The following is a 22,494-nucleotide window of genomic DNA, read 5'->3' as shown; positions in this document are numbered from 1 at the left end:
TGAACCAGCCTTGCATCCCAGGGATGAAGCCAACTTGATCATGGTGGATAAGCTTTTTGATGTGCTGCTGGATTCGGTTTGCCAGTATTTTGAGGATTTTTGCATCGATGTTCATCAGGGATATTGGTCTAAAATTCCTTTTTTTGTTGTGTCTCTGCCAGGCTTTGGTATCAGGATGATGCTGGCCTCATAAAATGACTTAGGGAGTATTCCCTCTTTTTCTATTGATTGGAATGGTTTCAGAAGGAATGGTACCAGCTCCTCTTTGTACCTCTGGTAGAATTTGGCTGTGAATCTGTCTGGTCCTGGACTTTTTCTGGTTGGTAGGCTATTAATTATTGCCTCAATTTCAGAGCCTGTTATTGGTCTATTCAGAGATTCAACTTCTTCCAGGTTTAGTCTTGGGAGGGTGTATATGTCCAGGAATTTATCCATTTCTTCTAGATTTTCTAGTTTATTTGTGTAGGGTGTTTATAGTGTTCTCTGATGGTAGTTTGTATTTCTGTGGGATTGGTGGTGATATCCCCTTTATCATTTTTTATTTGATTCTTCTCTATTTCCTTCTTTATTAGTCTTGCTAGTGGTCTATGAATTTTGTTGATCTTTTCAAAAAACCAGCTCCTGGATTCATTGATTTTTTTGAAGGGTTTTTTGTGTCTCTCTCTCCTGCAGTTCTGCTCTGATCTTAGTTATTTCTTGCCTTCTGCTAGCTTTTGAATGCGTTTGCTCTTGCTTCTCTAGTTTTTTTAATTGTGATGTTAGGGTGTCAATTTTAGATCTTTCCTGCTTTCTCTTGTGGGCATTTAGTGATATAAAATTCCCTCTACACACTGCTTTAAATATGTCCCAGAGATTCTGGTATGTTGTGTCTTTGTTCTCATTCATTTCAAAGAACATCTTCATTTCTGCCTTTATTTCATTACGTACCCAGTAGTCATTCAGAAGAAGGTTGTTCAGTTTCCATGTAATTGAGCAGTTTTGAGTGAATTTCTTAATCCTGAGTTCTAGTTTGATTGCAGTGTGGTCTGAGAGACAGTTTGTTATAATTTCTGTTCTTTTACATTTGATGAGGAGTGCTTTACTTCCAACTATATGGTCAACTTTGGAATAAGTGCGATGAGGTGCAGAGAAGAATGTATATTCTGTTGATTTGGGGTGGAGAGTTCTGTAGATGTCTATTAAGTCTGCTTGGTGCAGAGCTGAGTTCAATTCCTGGGTATCCTTGTTAACTTTCTGTCTCGTGATCTGTCTAATGTTGACAGTGGAGTGTTAAAGTCTCCCATTATTATTGTGTGGGAGTCTAAGTCTCTTTGTAGGTCTCTAAGGACTTGCTTTATGAATCTGTGTGCTCCTGTATTGGGTGCGTATGTATTTAGGATAGTTATCTCTTCTTGTTGAATTGATCCCTTTACCATTATGTAATGGCCTTCTTTGTCTCTTTTGATCTTTGTTGGTTTAAAGTCTGTTTTATCAGAGACTAGGATTGCAGCCCCTGCTTTTTTTTTGTTTTCCATTTGCTTGGTAGATCTTCCTCCATCCCTTTATTTTGAGCCTATGTGTGTCTCTGCACATGAGATGGGTCTCTTGAACACAGCACACTTATGGGTCTTGACTCTGTCCAATTTGCCAGTCTGTGTCTTTTAATTCGGACATTTAGCCCATTTACATTTAAGGCTAATATTGTTATGTGTGAATTTGATCCTGTCATTATGATGTTATCTGGTTATTTTGCTCGTTAGTTGATGCATTTTCTTCCTAGCATTGATGGTCTTTACAATTTGGCATGTTTTTGCAGTGACTGGTACCGGTTGTTCCTTTCTGTGTTTAGTGCTTCTTTCAGGAGCTCTTGTAAGGCAGGCCTGGTGGTGACAAAATCTCTCAGCATTTGCTTGTCTGTAAAGCATTTTATTTCTCCTTCACTTATGAAGCTTAGTTTAGCTGAATATGAAATTCTGGGTTGAAAATTCTTTTCTTTAAGAATATTGAATATTGGCCCTCACTCTCTTCTGGCTTGTAGAGTTTCTGCCGAGAGATCTGCTGTTAGTCTGATAGGCTTCCCTTTGTGGGTAACCTGAGCTTTCTCTCTGGCTGCCCGTAACATTTTTTCCTTCATTTCAACTTTGGTGAATCTGACAATTATGTGTCTTGGAGTTGCTCTTCTGGAGGAGTATCTTTGTGGCATTCTCTGTATTTCCTGAATTTGAATGTTGGTCAGCCTTGCTAGGTTGGGGAGGTTCTCCTGGATAATATCCTGCAGAGTGTTTTCCAACTTGGTTCCATTCTCCCCATCACTTTCGGGTACACCAATCAGATGTAGATTTGGTCTTTTTACATAGTCCCATATTTCTTGGAGGCTTTGTTCATTTCTTTTTCCTCTTTTTTCTGTAAACTTCTCACTTCGTTTCATTCATTTGATCTTCAATCACTGATACCCTTTCTTCCACTTGATCAAATCAGCTACTGAAGCTTGTGCATGTGTCACGTAGTTCTTATGCCATGGTTTTCAGCTCCATCAGGTCATTTAAGGTCTTCTCTATGCTGTTTATTCTAGTTAGCCATTCGTCTAATCTTTTTTCAAGGTTTTTAGCTTCTTTGCGATGGGTTCGAACATCCTTCTTTAGCTTGGAGAAGTTTGTTATTACTGATCGTCTGAAGCCTTCTTCTCTCTACTTGTCAAAGTCATTCTCTGTCCAGCTTTGTTCCGTTGCTGGTGAGGAGCTGCGTTCCTTTGGAGGAGAAAAGGTGCCTAATTTTTAGAATTTTCAGCTTTTCTGCTCTGGTTTCTCCCCATCTTTGTGGTTTTATCTACCTTTGGTCTTTGATGATGGTGACGTACAGATGGGGTTTTGGTGTGGATGTCCTTTCTGTTTTTTAGTTTTCCTTCTAACAGTTAGGACCCTCAACTGCAGGTCTGTTGGAGTTTGCTGGAGGTCCACTTGAGACCCTGTTTGCCTAGGTATCACCACCAGTGGAGGCTGCAGAACAGTGAATATTGCAGAATGGCACATGTTGCTGCCTGATCCTTCCTCTGGAAGCTTTGTCTCAGAGGGGCATCCAGCCATATGAGGTGTCAGTTGGCGCCTACTGTGAGGTGCCTCCCAGTTAGGCTACTTGGGGGGACCCACTTGAGGAGGCAGTCTGTCTGTTCTCAGATCTCAAACTCCCTGCTGGGAGAACCAGTACTCTCTTCAAAGCTGTCAGACAGGGACGTTTAAGTCTGCAGAAGTTTCTGCAACCTTTTTTTCAGCTATGTCCTGCCCCCAGAGGTGGAGTCTACAGACACAGGCAGGCCTCCTTGAGCTGCGGTGGGCTCCACCCAGTTCGAGCTTCCCAGCCGCTTTGTTTACCTATTGAAGGCTCAGCAATGGCAGGCACCCCTCCCCCAGCCTCGCTGCCACCTTGCAGTTCAATCTCAGACTGCTGTGCTGGCAGTGAGTGAGGCTCCATGGGCGTAGGACCCTCCGAGCCAGGTGCGGGATATAACCTCCTGGTGTGCCATTTGCTAAGACCATTGGAAAAGCGCAGTACGCAGTATTAGGGTGGGAGTGACCTGATTTTCCAGGTACCGTCTCTCACGGCTTCCCTTGGCTAGGAAAGGGAATTCCCTGATCCCTTGCACTTCTGGGTGAGGCGATGCCTCGCCCTGCTTTGGCTCATGCTCCATGGGCTGCAGCCACTGTCCTGCGCCCACTGTCAGACAAGCCCCAGTGAGATGAACCCTGTACCTCAGTTGGAAATGCAGAAATCACCCGTCTTTTGCGTCGCTCACGGTGGGTGCTGTAGACTGGAGCTGTTCCTATTCGGCCATCATGGAACCTCCTCCTAATCATGGTGAATAATTCTTTTAATGTTTTCTTGAATTCAGTTTGCTAATATTTGGTTGAGAATTTTTGCATATGCATTCATCAGGGATATTTTCTGTAATTTTCCTTTCTCCTAGTGTCCTTGTCTGGATTTTGTATCAGGGTAATGCTGGCCTCATGAAGTGAATTTGGAAGTATTCTCTCCACTTTGATTTTTTGGATGAGTGTGAGAAGATGTTAGTTCTGATGTTAGTTCTTCAAATATTTGGTAAAATTCAGTGGTAAAACTCTCTGGTCTTGAAATTTGCTTCTATGAAATGCTTTTATTATTACTAATTTGATCTTCTTACCCTTACATCTTACTTCTTACTTTATTTGTTCACATTTTCTATTTTTTCTTGATTCAGTCTTGGTAGGTTTTATTTGTCTAGGAATTTGTTCATTTCTTCTGGATTATCCCATTTGTTGGCATATGTTTGTTCATAGCAGTTTCTTTTGATTCTTAGTATTTCTGTAGCATCAGTTACAGTGTCTCTTTCATTTCTTATTTATTTGAATTTTTCTTTTTTTCCTGGTTAGTCTAGTGATTTTCTTAATCTGCTGAAATTATGTATCTTTTTATAAAATAATTTCTTAGGCCAGGCACAGTGGCTCACGCCTGTAATCCCAGCACTTTGGGAGGCCAAGGCAGGCAGATCACGAGGTCAGGAGATCAAGACCATCCTGGCTAACATGGTGAAACCCCGTCTCTACTAAAAATACAAAAAATTAGCCAGGAGTGGTGGCACATGCCTGTAGTCCCAGCTACTCGAGAGGCTGAGGCAGGAGAATCGCTTGAACCCTGGAGGTGGAGTTTGCAGTGAGCAGAGATGGCACCACTGCACTCCAGCCTGGGAAACAGAGCGAGACTCCATCTCAAAAAACAAAAACCAAAAAACCATCTCTTAGTCTTGCCTGTTTTTTTCTATTGTTTTTGTAGTCTCTACTTCATTTATTTCTGCTTTGATCTTTGTTAAATACTTGCACCACCTTTGGGCTTACTTCTTCTTTCTCTACTTCCTTGGGGTGTAACATTTGATTGTTTATCTGGATTATTCTTAAATGCAAGCATTTACCATTATATATCTTTTTCTTAAGACTGTTTCTGCTGAATCCCATAAGTTTTGATACATTGTGTTTCCATTTTTGTGTTGAGGTATTTTTTTTAATTTTTTTAAAATTTCTTTTGAGATCCTTTGGTTGTTCAGGAGCATGTTGTTTAATATCCACATAGTTGTGTTTCAATATTTCTTCCGTGATTGATTTCTATTTTATTGTTGTTGTGGTCTGAAAAGATGCTTGGTATGGTTTCAATTTTCTTAAATTTGGTAAAGTTTGTTTTGTGGACTAGCATATTTTCACTGAAGAATTTTCTATGTGTGCTTGAGAAGAATGTGTATTCTGCTGCTATTAGGTGGAATGTTCTGTATGTCTGTTAGGCCCATTTAGTGTAAAGTGTAATTCAAGTCAGTTGTTTCATTATTCATTTTCTGTCTAAATGATCTGTTCATTGTTGAAAATGCAATACTAGTATAGTATTGCCGTTGATCTCTCCCTTCAGATCATTTAATAATTGCTTTATGTATTTAGGTGCTCAGATGTCGGGTTTGTATATATTTACAACTTATATATCCTCTTGGTGAATGAATTCATTTATCATTATGTAATGACCTCTGTCTTTTTAACTAATTAATTAATTATTATTACCAGATAAGGAGAGTGTCTTTTTTAAAAACTAGTTTTTGACTTAATGTTTATTCTGTCTACATATAGCTATCCTTACTCTCTTTCATTTCCATTTTGTGTGGAATACCTTTTTCCATTCATTCCCTCTCAATCTATGTACGTCCATACTAGCACTGTGAATCTCTTACATGCATATAGTTGAATCTTGTTTTTTCAATCCATTCAGCCACTGTATGCCTTTTTATTGGATAATTTAATCCATTTACGTTCAAGGTAGTTATTGACAGTTAACAACTTGCTACTATCATTTTAGTATTGTTTTCTGATTGTTTTGTAGGTCTTTTGGTTCTTTCTTCTTTTCTTGGTGTCTTCCTTTGTGGTTTGATGGTTTTCTGTTGTGGTATGCTTTGAATACTTTCTTTTTATATGTCATGCAACTATTACAGTTTTTTGCTTTGCGATTACCATGCAGCTTACACAAAATATCTTATCCTTATAGCAAGCAACCTTAGGATAATAACAACTTAACTTTAATCACATGCAAAATCTCTATATTTTCATTCTGTTCACATACCTTTTATGATTTTGATATCAAAATTTACTTTTTTTGGTAATTTTTATCCCTTAAAATTTTTTTGTAGGTACAATTATTTTTAATAGTTTTGTCTCTTAACTTTCATGGTAGGAATAAAATTGCTTTATACATCACCTTTATAGTGTGAGAGAATTCTGAGTATGGCTCTATTACTTATAGCAATGGGTTTTTTACCTTTTTTTCTTTTTTTTAGTTAATGGCTGTTCGTTTTAGCTTAAAGAACTCCCATTAGTAATTCCTGTAAAGTAAGCCTAGTGGTGAAGAATTCTCTCGTTTTATGTTTGTCTGGGGAAGTTTTAATTTTTCCCTTATTTTTGAAGGACAGATTTGTCAGGCGAAGTATTCTTGATTAGCAGCCTTTTTCCTTCAGCACTTCAGTAGAATATATCATTCTACTCTTTTCTGGTCTGCAGGGTTTCTGCTGAAAAATATACTGAAATCCATATTGGGGCACTCTTGAATGTAATATGTCTCTCATCTGTTGCTGCTTTAAGTATTCTTTCTTTTCCTTTAAGTTTTGATAATTTGATTATGATATGTCTTATTATGATTCTCCTCTTTGGGTAGAATTTGATGGTGATCTCCAAGTTTCCTATACCTGAATGATATCCCCTTTCATCAGATTTGGGAAACTTTCATCCATTATTTTCTTAAATATGCTTTGTAAATTTTTTCTCTCTTCTTCCTTCAGGAACTCCTATTATGTCAAGATTTGTTAAGTTTATGGTGTCCCATAATTTCCATCGGTCTGCTTCACTGTTTTTCTTTATTTTTTTCCCCCGTTTCTTTCTTTGATTGGATAATTTCAAACGTTCTCTTGTCAGGCTCACCAATCCTTTTTTTTTGTGAGATAAAATCTCACTGCAACCTCCGCTCCTGAGTTCAAGCCATTCTCCCACCTCAGCGTCCCAAGTATCTGGGACTACAGGCTCCTGCCACCATGCCCAGCTAATTTTTGTATTTTTAGTTAGCATTACCCAACCAGACAAAGACACATCAAAAACAGAAAACTCCTGGGCAACATCTCTGTTGAATATTGATGGAAAAATCTCCAACAAAATACTAGCAAACTGAATTCACCAACATGTTAGAAATATCATTGATAACCAAGTGGGATTTATCCCTGGGATGCAAGGATAATTCAACATACATAAATCAATCAATGTGTTACATCACATCAACAGTATGAAGGACAAAAACCAGATGATATTTCAATTGATGCTGAAAAAGCATTTGACAAAATTCAACATCCTTTCATGACAAAACCTTAAAAAAACTGGGTATCTAAGGAACGCACCTCAACATAATAAAAGCTATGTATGACAGACCCACAGCTAATATCATATTGAATGGGGAAAACCTGAAAGCCTTTCCTCTAAGTACAGAAACATGACAAGGATGCTCACTTTCACCACCATAATTCAACATAGTACCGGAAGTCCTAACTAGAGCAATCAGACAAGAGAAAGAAAGGACATCCAGATTGGAAAGGAAGAAGTCAAATTATCTTTGTTTGCAGATTATACAATCCTATATTTGGAAAACCTAAAGACTCCATCAAAAACCTGTTAGGACTGATAAAAAAATTCCGTGAAGTTACAGGATAAAAAAAAATCAACACACAATAATCAGTAGCATTGCTATATGTCAACAATGAACAATCTGAAAAAGAAACCGAGAAAGAAATCCTATTTACAATAGTCACAGAAAACATTAAATACCTAGGAATTAACAAAAGAAGTGAAAGATTTCTACAATAAAAACTATAAAACACCAATGAAAGAAATTGAAGAAGACACCAAAAACCAGAAAGATATTTCATGTTCATGGATTGCAGGAATCAATATTTTTAAAATGTCCATGCTACCAAAACAATCTAAAGATTCAATGCAATTTGTATCAAAATATCAATGATGTTCTTCACAGAAATAAAAAAACCTAAAATTTATACAGAACAACAAAAGATCCAGAATATCCAAAGCTATCATGCACAAAAAGAACAAAACTGGAGCAATCACATTACCTGACTTCAAATTATAATATAGAGCTATAGTCACCAAAACAGCAAGGTACTGATATAAAAACAGACACATACACCAATGGAACAGAATAGAGAACCCAGAGACAAATCCACACACCTACAGCGACCTCATTATTAATAAAGGTGTCAAGAACCATGCAATGGGGAAAAGACAGTCTTTCAATACATGGTCTTGTGGAAACGATATCCATATGCAGAAAAATTAAAGTAGACGCCCATCTCTTGCCATATACAAAAATCAAATAAAAATGGATTAAAGACCTAAATCTAATACCTGAAACTGTAAAACTGCTACAAGAAAACATTGGGGAAACTCTCCAGGACATTGTATTGAGGAAATACTTCTTGAGTAATAACCCACAAGCATAGGCAATCAAAACAAAAAAAAAATGGAGAAATGGGATCATATCAAGTTAAAAATCTTCTGGACAGCAAAGGACACAATCAGCAAAGTGAAGAGACAACCCACAGAATGGGAGAAAATATTTGCAAACTACCCATCTGACAAGGGATTAATAACCAGAATATACAAAGAGGTCAAACAACTTTAAAGGAAAAACATAATAATCTAAAAATGGATAAAACATCTGAATAGCCATTTCTCAAAAATAAGACATGCAAATGGGAAACAGACATACTAAAGGTGCTCAACATCGTTGATCACCAGAGAAATGCAAATCAAAACTACAATGAGATATCATCCCATTCTGTTTAAACAACTTTTATCCAAAAGTTAGACAATAACAAATGCTGGTGAGGATATTGGGAAAAGGGAACCCTTGTACACTGTTCATGGGAATGTACAACCACTATGGAGTTTGGTAGTCCCTCAAAAAACTAAAAGTAGAGCTACTATATGATCCATTTTATCCTCATACCTATGTTCATAAATTGTTGATTATTCTCAACTAATCATAAAGACATCGGAATATTATATTTATTATTTAGCACATGAGAATAATAGGAACTGCCTTAAGTCTCCTAATCCAAGCATAACTGGGTCAACTCCTAGGAATATATCCAAAAGAAAGTAAATCAGTATATTGAATAGATACCTGCACTCTCGTATTTATTGAAGCACCGTTCACAATAGCCAAGATTTGGAAGCTACCTAAGTGTCCATCAACAGATGAATGGCTAAAGAAAATGTGATGCCTATACGCAATGGAGTACTATTCAGCCATACAAAGAATGAGATCCTCTCACTTGCAACAACATGGGTGGAACTGGAGGTCACTATGTTAAGTGAAATAAGCCAGGCATGGAAAGACAAACTTCACATATTCCCATTTGTTTGTGGAAACTAAAAATTAAAACAATTGAACTCATGGAGATAGAGAGTAGAAGAATGGTTACCAGAAGCTGGGAAGGGTAGTGGGGCAGGAGGTGGGTGTGGAGGAAACGAAGATAGTTAATGGTACAAAAAATAGAAAGAATGAATAAGACCCACTATTTGATAGCGTATCAGGATGAATATAGAAAAAAATAATGTGGCTGGGTGTGGTGGCTCACGCCTGTAATCCCAGCACTTTGGGAGGCTGAGGTGGGTGGATCACTTGAGGTCAGGAGTTCAAGCCTGACAAACATGGTGAAACCCTGTCTCTACAAAAAAAAAAAAAAAAAAAGGCCAGGCATGGTGGTGGTGGACACCTGAAATCCCAGCTACTTGGGAGGCTGAGGCAGGAGAATTACTTGAACCCAGAGGCGGAGGCTGCAGTGAGCTGAGATTGCACCACTTCACTCCATCCTGGGTGACAGAGCAAGACTCCATCTAAAAAAAAATTAATTTTATATTTAAAAATAAAAAAACCAGTATAATTGGATTGTTTGCAACACAAAGGGTAATTGCTTAAGGTGATGAATATTACATTTAACCTGATGTGATTATTATAAGTTGTATTTGTGTATCAAAATATCTCAGATACCCCGTAACTATATACACCTACTGTGTACTCCCCAAAATAAAAATAACAAAAAAGAAAATGAAATAAGTGAAATTGAAGGGGTGCATAGAGTGCAAAACAGGAGACATGAGGCAGAACCTTCACTTACTCACAGTTTGGTGAGATTAAAGAACATGAGATGAAGGGAAAATTTCAAATGCTTTCAGAGAGAAGGAATAGGCATTTACATAGAAACACAAATCAGATTCAATTCAGAATTGTCAACAGCAGCACTGGATACAAAAATACTACAATATAATTTTTCAGCATAATGAAGGAAAATAACTTTGAAAATACACAAACCCTAAGGAAAGGTGGCTTTTTTCAGTGATTTTAGAAAAGAAAAAGAAATGGTGTTCTGATTAAATAGTTTGCAGATGATATAGCATTTATATGGGAAAATAAGGATAATCCATATAGAAAGGTTGCTGGTTGTGATGGTTAATACTGACTATCAACTTGATTGGATTGAAGGGTGCAAAGTATTGATCCTGGTTGTGTCTGAGGGTGTTGCCAAAAGAGATTAACATTTCAATCAGTGGGCTGGGAAAGGCAGACCCACCCTTATTCTGGGTAGGCACCATCTAATCAGCTGCCAGCACAGCTAGAATGTAAAGCAGGCAGAAAAATGTGAAGAGTAGACTGGCTTAGCCTCCCAGCCTACATCTTTCTCCTGTGCTGGATGCTTCCTGCCCTCACATATCAGACTCCAAGTTCTTCAGTTTTGGGACTCAGACTGGCTCTCCTTGCTCCTCAGCTTGCAGACAGCCTATTGTGGGACCTTGTGATCATGTGAGTTAATACTTAATAAACTCCCCTATATATATATATATATATATATATATATATATATATATATATATATGTACTCATTAGTTCTGTCCCTCTAGAGAACCCTGACAAATACACTGGGTATAAAATCAACTTACAATATTTTTTGAAATTTTACTTTATTTTAAATTCTGGGATACATGTGCAGGACGTGCAGGTTTTTTACATAGGTGAGCATCTGCCATGGTGGTTTACTGCACCTACCAACCCATCACCTGGGCTTAAGCCCAGCATGCATTAGGCATTTTTCCTAATGATCTCCCTCCTCAAGACCCCCAACCCCTGACAGGTACCAGTGTGTGTTGTTCCCCTCCCTGAGCCCATATGTTCTCATTGTTCAGCTCCCACTTATAAGTGACAGCATGTAGTGTTTGGTTTTCTGTTTCTGTATTAGTTTGCTGAGGATAATGGCTTCCAGCTGCATTCATGTCCTTGAAAAGGACATGATCTCATTCCTTTTTATGGCTGCATAGTATTTCATGGTGTGTATGTTCCACATTTTCTTTATTCAGTCTATCATTGACGGGCATTTGGGTTGATTCCATGTCTTTGCTATTGTGAATAGTGCTGCAATGAACATATGCGTGCATGTATCTTTATAATAGAATGACTTATATTCCTTTGGGTATATAGCCAGTAACGGGATTGCTGTGTCAAATGGTATTTTTGGTTCTAGATATTTGAGGAATTGCCACACTGTCTTCCACAATGGTTGAACTAATTTACATTTCCACCAACAGTGTAAAAGTGTTCCTATTTCTTTGCAACCTCTTCAGCATTTGTTGTTTCTTGACTTTTTAGTAATTGCCATGCTGACTGGCATGATATGGTATCTCATTGTAGTTTTGGTTAGCATTTCTCTAACGATCAGTGATGTTGGCTCTCTGCTTCTCTGTTGTTGGTATATAGGAATGCTTGTGATTTTTGCACATTGGTTTTGTATCCTGAGACTGCTGAAATTGCTTTTCAGCTTAAGAAGCTTTTAGGTTGAAACAATGGAGTTTTCTAGATATAGAATCATGTCATCTGCAAAGGCAATTTGACTTCCTCTCTTCCTATTCGAATACTCTTTATTTCTCTTGCCTGATTGTCCTGGCCAGAACTTCCAATACTATGTTGAATACGAGTGGTAAGAGAGGGTATCCTTGTCTTTTGCCAGTTTTCAAGGGGAATGCTTCCAGCTTTTGCCCATTCAGTATGATATTGGCTGTGAGTTTGTCATAAATGGCTTTTATTATTTTGAGGTATGTTCCTTCAATACCTAGTTTATTGAGATTTTTTAACATGAAGCGATGTTGAGTTTTATTGAAGGCCTTTTCTGCCTCTATTGAGATAATAATGTGGTTTTTGTTTTTAGTTCTGTTTATGTGATGAATTACTTTTATTTATTTGTGTATGTTGAAACAGCATTGCATCCTGAGGATAAAACCTACTTGATCATTGTGGATAAGCTTTTTGATGTGCTGCTGGATTCAGTTTGCCAGTATTTGAGGATTTTGGTATCAATGTTTATCAGGGATATTGGCCTAAAGTTTTCTTTTTTTGTTGTATCTCTGCCAGGTTTCAATATCAGGATGGTGCTGGCCTCATAAAATGAGTTAAGGAGGACTCGCTCCTTTTTAATTGTTTGGAATAGTTTCAGAAGAAATGGTAACAGCTCCTCTTTTTACCTCTGGTAGAATTCAGCTGTAAATCCATCTGGTCCTGGGGTTTTTTTGGTTGGTAGTCTATTAATTACTGCCTCAATTTCAGAGCTTGTTATTCGTCTATTCAGGGATTCAGCTTCTTCCTGGTTCAGTCTTGGGAGAGTGTATGTGTCCAGGAATTTATGCATTTCTTCTAGATTTTCTAGTGTTTTTTGCATAGAGGTGTTTATAGTATTCTCTGATGGTTGTTTATATTTCTCTGGGGTCAGTGGTGATATTCCCTTTAACATTTTTTATTGTGTCTATTTGATTCTTCTCTCTTTTCTTATTAGTCTAGCTATCAGTATTTTATTATTATTATTATTTTTTTTTTGCAAAACCAGCTCCTGGACTTGTTGACTTTTGAAAAGTTTTTATGTCTCTATCTTCTTAAATTCTACTCTAAGCTTGGTTATTTCTTGTCTTCTGCTAGCTTTGGGGTTTCTTTGCTCTTGGTTCTCTAGTTTTTTTAGTCGTGATGTTAAGATGTTGATGTGAGATCTTTCTATCTTTTTGATGTCGGCATTTAGTGCTATAAATTCCCCCCATAACACTGCTTTAGCTGTGTCCCAGAGGTTCTGGTACATTGTGTCTTTTTTCTCATTAGTTTCAAAGAACTTCTTGATTTCTGCCTTAATTTCATTATTTACCCAGGAGTCATTCAGGAGCAGATTGTTCAATTTCCATGTAGTTGTGTGGTTTTGAGTGAATTTCTTAATCTTGAGTTCTAATTTGATTGTGCTGTGGTCTGAGAGACTGTTTATTATTATTTCAGTTCTTTTGCATTTGCTGAGGAGTGTTTTACTGCCAGTTATGTGATCAATTTTAGAGTAAGTGTCATGGGGTGTCTTAGAAAAATGTATATTCTGTTTTTTTTTTTTTTTTTTGGTGTGTGTGTGTGTGTGTGTGTATGTGTGTGTGTAGAGAGAGAGAGTTCTGTAGGTATCTATTAGGACGACTTGATCCAGAGCTGAGTTCAAGTCCTGAATACTTTGTTAATTTTCTGTGTCAGTGATCTGTCTACTATTGACAGTGGGTTGTTAAAGTCTCCCACTATTATTGTGTGGGAGTCTAAGTCTCTTTGTATGTCTCGAAGAACTTCTTGTATGAATCTGGGTGCTCCTGTATTGAGTGCATATATATTTAGGATAGTTAGCTCTTCTTCTTGAATTGAACCTTTTACCATTATGTAATGCACTTTTTTGTCCTTTTTGATCTTTGTTGGTTTAAAGTCTGTTTTGTCAGAAACTAAGGGATATAATTTGGCTGTGTCCCCACCCAAACATCATCTTGAATTGTAGTTTCCATAATTCCCATCTGTTGTGGGAGGGATCCAGTGGGAGGTAATTGAATCATGGGGGTGGTTATCCCCATGCTGGTGTTCTTGTGATAATGAGTAAGATCTGATGGTTTTATAAGGGGTTTTTCCCTCTTCGCTTATTCTTTTTTCTCCTGCCACCATGTGAAGAAGGACATGTCTCTTCCCCTTCTGCCATGATTGTAAGTTTCCTGAGGGCTCCTCAGTCATGCTGAACTGTGGGTCAATTAAACTTCTTTTCTAATAAATTACCCAGTCTCAGGTATGCCTTTATTAGCAGCACGAGAATGGACTATTACAGTAAATTTGCAACCCCTGCTTTTTTTGTTGTTTTCTATTTGCTTGGTAAATTTTCTTCCATCCCTTTATTTTGAATCTGCATGTGTCTTTGCATGTGAGATGGGTCTCTGGAATACAGCACACCAATGAGTCTTGACTCTTTATCCAGTTTGCCATTTTGTGTCTTTTAATTGGGGGCATTTAGCCTACTTACATTTAAGGTTAATATTGTTATGAGTGAATTTGATTCTGTCATCATTATGCTAGCTGGTTATTTTGCAGACTTGTTTATGTAGTTACTTCATAGTGTCATTTGTCTGCATTTTTGTAGTGAGTGGTAATGGTTTTTCCTTTGCATATTTAGTACTTCCTTCAAGAGCTCTTGCAAAGCAGGCCTAGTGGTGACAAATTCCCTCAGCATTTGGTTGTCTGAACAGGATTGTATTTCTCCTTTGCTTATGAAGCTTAGTTTAGCTGGATATAAAATTCTGGGTTGAAAATTTTTTTTTTTTTAAAGAATGTTGAATATTGGCCCCCAATCTCTTCTGGCTTATAGGGTTTCTGCTGAGAGGTCTGTTGTTAGTCTGATGGGCTTCCCTTTGTAGGTGACCTGGCTTTTCTCTCTGCTGCCCTTAAAATCTTTTTCTTCATTTTGACCTTGGCGAATCTGACGATCATGTGTCTTGGGGTTGATCTTCTCATGGAGTATCTTACTGGGCATCTCTGGATTTCCTGATAGAATATTGGCCTGCCTTGCTAGGTTGGGGAAGTTCTCTCTGGATGATATCCTGAAGTGTGTTTTCCAACTTGGCCCTTTTCTCCCCATCTCTTTTTGGTACCCCAGTCAGTCATAGGTTTTGTCTTTTTACATAATCTCATAGTTCTTAGAAGTTTTGTTCATTCTTTTTATTCTTTTTTCTCTAATCTTATCTGCCTCTCTTATTTCAGCAAGATAGTCTTCAAGCTCTGATATTCTTTCTTCTGCTTGGTCTGTTCATCTATTGATACTTCTGTTTGCATTGTGAAGTTCTTGTGTTGTGTTTTTCAGCTCCATCAGGTCATTTATGTTCCTCTATAAACTGGCTATTCTGGTTAACAGCTCCTGTAATGTTTTATCATGGTTCTTAGCTTCTTTACATTGGATTAAAACATACTCCTTTAGCTCAGTGAAGTTTGTTATTACCCACCTTCTTAAGCCTACTTCCATCAATTTATCCATCTCAGCCTCAGCCAGGTCTGTGCTCTTGCTGGAGAGGTGTTGGAATCATTTGGAGGAGAAGAGGCTCTCTGGCTTTTTGAGTTTTCTGTGTTTTTGCATTGATTGTCATCTTCATGGGTTTATCTACCTTCAGTCTTTGAGGCTGCTGACTTTTGGCTGGGGTTTCTGTGGGGTCTTTTTCATTGATTTTGTTGTCGTTGTTGCTTTCTGTTTTTTTTTCTTTTAGAAGTCAGGCTCCCCTTCCCCAGGGCTGCTGCAGTTTGCTGGGGGCCCACTGCAGACACTATTCACCTGGGTCCCGCCTGCACCTGGAGGTATAACCAGTGGAGGCTGCAGAACAGCAAAGATGGCTGCCTGTTCCTTCCTCTGGGAGCTCTTTCCCAGAGGGGCAACAACCTGATGCCAGCTGGAATGCTCCTGTATGAGGTGTCTGGAGGGAGGCCCCTGTTGGGAGGTCTCACCCAGTCTGGAATAACAGGATTAGGGCCCTGCTTAAATCAGCAGTCTGGCTGCCTCTTGGCAAAACAGGTGTGCTGCACTGGGGGAAAACTTCCTTACCCAGGCTGCCCTAACTCTTCAGAGCTAGCAGGTAGAAAAGACTAAGATGGCTGATCTGTGGAGACCACAGTGCCCCTCCCACTAGGGGCTCATCCCAGAGAGATCAGAGTTCTGTCTATAACCCCCTGGCTGGAGATGCTGAAATTACCATAGGGAGGCCCTGCCTGGTGAGGAAGGATGGATCAGGGTCCCACTTAAAAAAGCAGCCTGGCCATGATCTGTCACAGCCGCTGTACTGTGCTATGGGGAACTCCACCCAGTCCAAACTACCCTGTCTCTCTGGCACTTGCAGGGGAAAATGGCTGACTGGAGCTGCAGTGATGGTGGTCACCCCTCCCTGCCAGGAACTCAGTAGTCTTAGGCAGTTTCCAGCCTGCTGGCCTAACTGGCAGGGTTTCCAAGCCAGTGAGTCTTAGCTTGTGGGGTTCTGTGAGAGTGGAGCCTGCTGAGCGAGCCTCTTGTCTCTCTGGCTTCAGCCCTTTTCCTACAGGAGTGGATAGATCTCCTGCCTCACTGGATTTCCTGGAGCTAAAATATGCAAAACTCCTGCATCTCAGTGCCTGCCCAAGTGGCTGCTGACCTGAACGGTTGCTGTGAGTCTGCACAGCTCTGTACTTTGGACCCAAGGCCCTGGTGACATGGGCTCACTAGGGGATCTCCTAATCTGTGGGTTGCAAAGATCTGTGGGAAAAGCATGGTTTCCTGGGTGGGGTAGCACAATCACTCACTGCCTCCCTTGGCTGGGGGAAGGAGCTCCCTTTGCCCCATGCAGCTCCTGGGTGGGCCCTCACTCCACCCTGCTTTTGCTCACTCTCTGTGGGTCGTGCCAACTGCCTAGCCAGTCCTAATGAGAGAACCTGGGTACCTCAGCTGAAGATGCAGAATTCACTCCCTCTTTCGTTCTTCTTGCTGGGAGCCGCAGACTGGAGCTGTTTCTACTGGGCCATCTTGGCACCTCCCCTACAACTTATAAAAATTAATAGCACTTCTCTGCATCAGTAATAATGAAGCATAAGATATAATGAAAAGCTAAGTTACTATTCACAACAACACATATGGAAAAGTTTCTAGAAATTAATTCAACCAAAAATACTCAAAAACTTTATGGAGAAAATCTGAAGATTAATAAATGGTTTTGATTATAATATGAAAAAATGGAGAATTGTTTCATGTTCTTGAATGAAATGTCAACTCACCTCAATAAATTTTCAATTGCACTTTTGTTGCATTTAATAAATGTATTTAAAATTTATGTGGAAGAATAAATGCACACAAATATCAAAATCAACCTTGAATAAGAAGAGTTAAGAAGAATGCATCTATTAGAGTCCAGTTAAGAAACATTAACCTTTCTCGAAGTCATAATATCAAAAAGACACCTGTATACATATGTTTAGTTTATTGCAGCACAATTACAAAGTTATGGAACCAACCTAAGTGCCCATCAACCAATGAGTGTCTAAAGAAAATGTATATATACACCATGGAATACTACTCAGGCATAAAAAGGAATGAAATAATGTGTTTTGTAGTAACTTAGATAGAGCAGGAGGGCATTATTCTAAGTGAAGTAACTCAGGAGTGGAAAACCAAATACCGTTATGTTCTTACCTGTAAGTGGGAGCTAAGCTATGGGGACACAAAGGCATACATAATGGTATAATGCACTTTGGAGATTCCGAAGAGGGGAGGGTGAGAGGTGGCGAGGGATAAAACTATATATTGGGCCTGGCACGTTGGCTTACGGCTGTAATTCCAGCACTTTGGTAGGCTGAGGTGGGCAGATCACCTGAGGTCAGGAGTTCAAGACCAGCCTGGGCAACATGGTGAAACCTCATCTCTACTAAAAATACAAAAATTAGCCAGATGTGGTGGCACACGCCTGTATTCCCAGCTACTTCGGAGGCTGAGGCAAGAGAATCACTTGAACCCAGGAGGTGGAGGTTGCGGTGAGCCAAGATCATGCCATTGCACTCCAGCATGGGCGACAGAGACTCCATCTCAAACAAACAAGCAAAAACGAAACAAAAAACCCCCCAAAAACTATATAGTGGATGCAGCGTACACTACTCAGGTGACAGTTATGCTAAAATCTCAGACTTCACCAATATACGATTCATCCATGTAACTGAAAACCACTTGGACCCCAAGAGCTATGGAAAAAAAAAAAAAAAGAAGAAACATTCACATTTCTAGGTTTTCAAGCAAGGGGAAGTAAATACAACAAAATGGTTACAAAAGTGTTGAGAGGTTGAAGGAGCCAAAAAGGGAACAATGCTATTCCCCAGGGAACAGTACCTGTGAGAAGCTGTTATCACCCCTAGGGCTGCAGGAGCAAAGGGAACTTGGTATTATCTAGAGTCCATAAGTGCTGGGGGGTAGCTGGGGCGAGGGAGAGCCTGCTGCTGAAACTGCCTGTGTAATATTGTCATCACCACTTTTCAGGAAGCCAGGAGCCTATATTTTTGCAGAAGCAGAAGTTGCTGATGCTGTTGGATTTGCTGCCACAGCTGCCATGAATATGGTGCTATTGTGTTAGCTGGCAGTCTCCTGCAGTTGCTTGCTGCTGCCACAGCCAGAACCACAGGCTCATTTTGAATTTCCTGCAATTCAGAGAAGAGGAATAATGGGCAGGAATGGAACTGAGAGCCAACAGACAAAGAAATGGCACAATGAGGGAAATTTCCCTAGCAGATTTAAAGACATTCTACAAAACTATAGTAAAAAAAATAGCATAGTATTCATTCGAAAACAAATTGTCTTAGTGTGTTTGGGCTGCTACCAGAAAAATACTGTATACTGGGTAATTTATAAACAATATACATTTATTGCTTAGAATTCTAAGGGCTGGGAAACTTAAGATTAAAGTACAAACAGATTACATGTTTGGTGAGGGCTCACCCTCTGCTTTCCAGATGATGCCTTCTTGCTGTGTCCTCACATGGTGGCAGGGGCAAACAAGCTCTCTCTGGCCTCTTTCATAAGGACAGCAATCCTATTCATTAGGGCCCCATCCTTATGAAATAATCACCTCTGAAGGGCCCTACCTCTTAATGCTATTGCACTGGGGATTAGGTTTCTGCATATGAATTTTGGTGGGACACAAACATTCAGACCATAGCATGAATAGACAATGGAATAGAATGGAAAGTGGTTTTTTGTTTGTTTGTTTGTTTGTTTGTTTTTGAGACGGAGTCTTGCTCTGTCGCCCAGGCCGGAGTGCAGTGGCGCGATCTTGGCTCACTGCAAGCTCTGCCTCCCGGTTCATGCCATTCTCCTGCCTCAGCCTCCCAAGTAGCTGGGACTACAGGTGCCCGCCACCATGCCTGGGTAATTTTTTGTATTTTTAGTAGAGACGGGGTTTCACTGTGTTAGCCAGGATGGTATCGATCTCCTGACCTCATGATCCACCTGCCTCTGCCTCCCAACCTGCTGGGATTACAGGCATGAGCCACCGCGCCCGACCTAGAATGGAAAGTTTTATATACACGCACACACATGGCCACACACAAAACATATTTGTATGTATATGATACTTTGGTATAACACATACAAAATTGATACTGGAACAACACAGGGTTGAACTCCGTGAGTCTCCTTATATGTGGATTCTTCTGCCTCTGCCACCCATGAGATGGCAAGACCAACCCCTCCTTTTCCACTTCCTCTTCAGCCTAGTCAATGTAAAGACAATGAGGATGAAGACCTCTACGAAGATGACTTCCACTTAATGAATAGTAAGTGTACTTTGTTTCTTACGATTTTCTTAATATTTTCTTTTCTCTAGATTACTTTATTGTAAGAATATAGTATATAGTACTTATAATGTACAAAATAAGTATTAATTGGCTGTTTATGTTATCGGTAAGGCTTCCAGTCAATAGCAGGCTGTTAGTAAAGTTTTGGGGTAGTCAAAAGTTATATGTGGATTTTTGACTCTGCAGGGGTTAGCACTCCTAACCCGCATGTTGTTTAAGGGTAAACTGTATATTTTGGTCTTTCTGTCCATGTCCTGGCACAGAGCTCCTAAAACCCTTGTAATTTTCTAAGTGATAAGAGCAATAGGAGCATCTTGTGTTGTAATATTTGGTATTTTGTCCTTGGTTCATGAAGCATTTGCATGTCTTACAACAAATCTTGTAACCATGCCTGACTTTATATTACTGAGGTGATTTTTGGAAAGCCTTTAAATAATCACAGAATAAGGGCTGGTTGCCAAGGGAATCAACCATGTGATTAGAGGGTTAGAACTTTCCACCCTCCCTCTCGACCTCTGGAGAAGGGAGGACTGGAGGCTGAATTAATCACCAGTGGCCAATCATTTATTAATAATCAATCATGTCTATGCAATGAAACCGCCATTAAAAATTACTAATTAAAAGGGTTTTTGGAGCTACTGCATGATGAACAAGAACACATCTGTGTGCTGGAAGGGTGGTGCATTCCAAACTCCACAAGGACAGAAGCTTCTGTGCTCAGGACCCTTCCAGACCTTGCCCTATGTACCCCTTCATCTGGCTGTGCATCTGTATCCTTTAATATATCCTTTGCAATAAATCTGTAATCGTAAATTATCTCCTCAGTTTTGTGAGCTGTTCTAGCAAATTATTGCACTTGAGGAGGGGAATGTGGGAATTTCCAGTTTGGACCTAAGTTGTGCATAACCTGAGGACCCACAATTTGTGATTGGCATCTGCAGTTGGGGGGCAGTTTGTGGGACCGAGCCCTTTGTCTGTGGGGTCTGAATTAACTCTGGACAATTAGTGTCAGAATTGAGTTAAATTTTAGAGCACTCAATCAGTGTGCACTGGGTGATTGGTTAATTTGTTGGTGTGGAAAACCCCACATATTTCGTGTCAGAAGTGTTGTGTGTGAGACAGTATAGTAGAGAAAACAGTGATTTTTTCCTTTATAATTAAGATAAAAATTGTATCACAAGTGAACGGAGAAAGGATAGACTTTGTAGTCAATGGTGTTAAAAAATCTGACTCATTCTATGGAGAAAAATAATACTGGATCTTTACTTAAGGCAATATTACAAAGGTGGCTTCACATAGGTTAAAGACTGAATATAAAAACAATAACAAATCAAAACAAAGTCCCCAGAGACCCTCACAGAGGATTCTTCAGAGAGGTGGGAGAACTACAAATGTACAGTCATAGGAGCTAAGAGAGGAGAGTTTTAAGAAGGGGACTGATATGGTTTGGCTGTGTCCCCACTCAAATTTCATCTTGAATTCCCACGTGTTGTGGGAGGGACCGGTGGGAGGTAATTGAATCATGGGGGCAGGTTTTTCCTGTGCTATTCTCGTGATAGTGAGTAAGTCTCACAAGATCTGATGGTTATTATAAGGGAGAGTTTTCCTGCACAATCTCTCTTCTCTTGTCTGTCACTATGTGAGACATGCCTTTTACCTTCTGCCATGATTGTGAGGCTTCCCCAGCCACGTGGAACTGTAAGTCCGATAAACCCCTTTCTTTCGTAAATTGCCCAGTCGTGGGTATGTCCTTATCAGCAGCATGAAAACAGACTAATACAGGGACATTAACTGCTAAAAGAATTTCAGTGAGTACACAAGCTAATGAGGAACTGATAAATTGAGCTATTAGGACATCATGTTTGATTGCTTCAGAACATAGCAAGGCACCATTTATCACAGATACACCTAAAGGATTATCTGCAGCATGTCATGAAGTTTAAAATCCACAAATTGATCTCCACATTTATTCACAGCACGTGCTCTGTTATTCCTCTCTTCCTGCAGGTCACTGTAAGCCCTGAGCGGTGGATACTGTTGTCACCTAGACTGGCCCCTGGGTACTCAGGCTTACCAATGATTTGAATTCCTAGAAGTTTATTTGGATTGTATTAGTTTCCCATTGCTGCTATAATAAATTATTGCAAACTTAGTGGCTTAAAACAATACACACTTTGTGGCTGAAAACAACACCCCCTTAGAGTTCTGGAGGCCAGACATCCAAAATGAATCTTACAGGGCTTAAATCAAGGTGTCGGCAGGGCTGGTTTCTGGAGGCTCTGAGGGGAGAACCTATTTCCTTGACTTTTTCAGCTTCTAGTGGCCTCGTAGTTTTAGCTTATGGCCTATTCCTCCATCTTCAAAGCACATGGCTCCAATCTCTGCTTCCATTATCACATCATCTTTTCCTCTTCTTTGTCATATCTCCCTTTACTTGCATCTTACTGCATTTTGCATTTTGATTCCACTTAGGGCCCCCCCAGATAATGCAAGATAACCTCCCCTTCTCAAGATCCTTAATCACATTTTCAAAGTCCCTTTTGCCATGTAAGGTAACATTCACAGGTTCCAGAGATTAGGATGTAGAAATATTTGGGGGTCCATTATTTAGCCTACAAGGGATAGAAATCAGAAATCAGGAGTAGAAGACAAAAGAATAAGCATAGCTCATGGAGGACTTTGTTTCAATGCTCATGATTTTAGGAATCTAGTGGTGGAGGTGGGGTGTGGGGAGCCCCT

The 22,494-nt window shown here is 39.5% G+C and overlaps 1 protein-coding gene across 3 annotated transcripts in view; it reads left to right on the top strand.

Annotated features, from left to right (window-relative positions):
• The window catches only part of PATE2 (prostate and testis expressed 2), a 197,119-nt gene that overhangs the window by 23,115 nt on the left and 151,510 nt on the right, over positions 1 to 22,494 (top strand). Inside the window, exons 2-3 of one of the 3 annotated variants that reach the window (XR_010147339.1) lie at positions 19,671 to 19,734; positions 20,380 to 22,031. The exons of 1 other annotated variant lie outside the window; for it this stretch is intronic. The gene's annotated coding sequence lies outside the window, so the exon portion shown is untranslated. Of the gene's footprint in view, positions 1 to 19,670; positions 19,735 to 20,379; positions 22,032 to 22,494 lie in introns of those variants that run through there. One more of the 3 variants, XR_010147340.1, reaches the window with a different exon arrangement.

Source organism: Pan troglodytes, chromosome 9 (assembly GCF_028858775.2).
Source record: "Pan troglodytes isolate AG18354 chromosome 9, NHGRI_mPanTro3-v2.0_pri, whole genome shotgun sequence".
Lineage (NCBI taxonomy): Eukaryota > Metazoa > Chordata > Mammalia > Primates > Hominidae > Pan > Pan troglodytes.
This window is presented reverse-complemented; position numbering and strand designations above follow the sequence as displayed.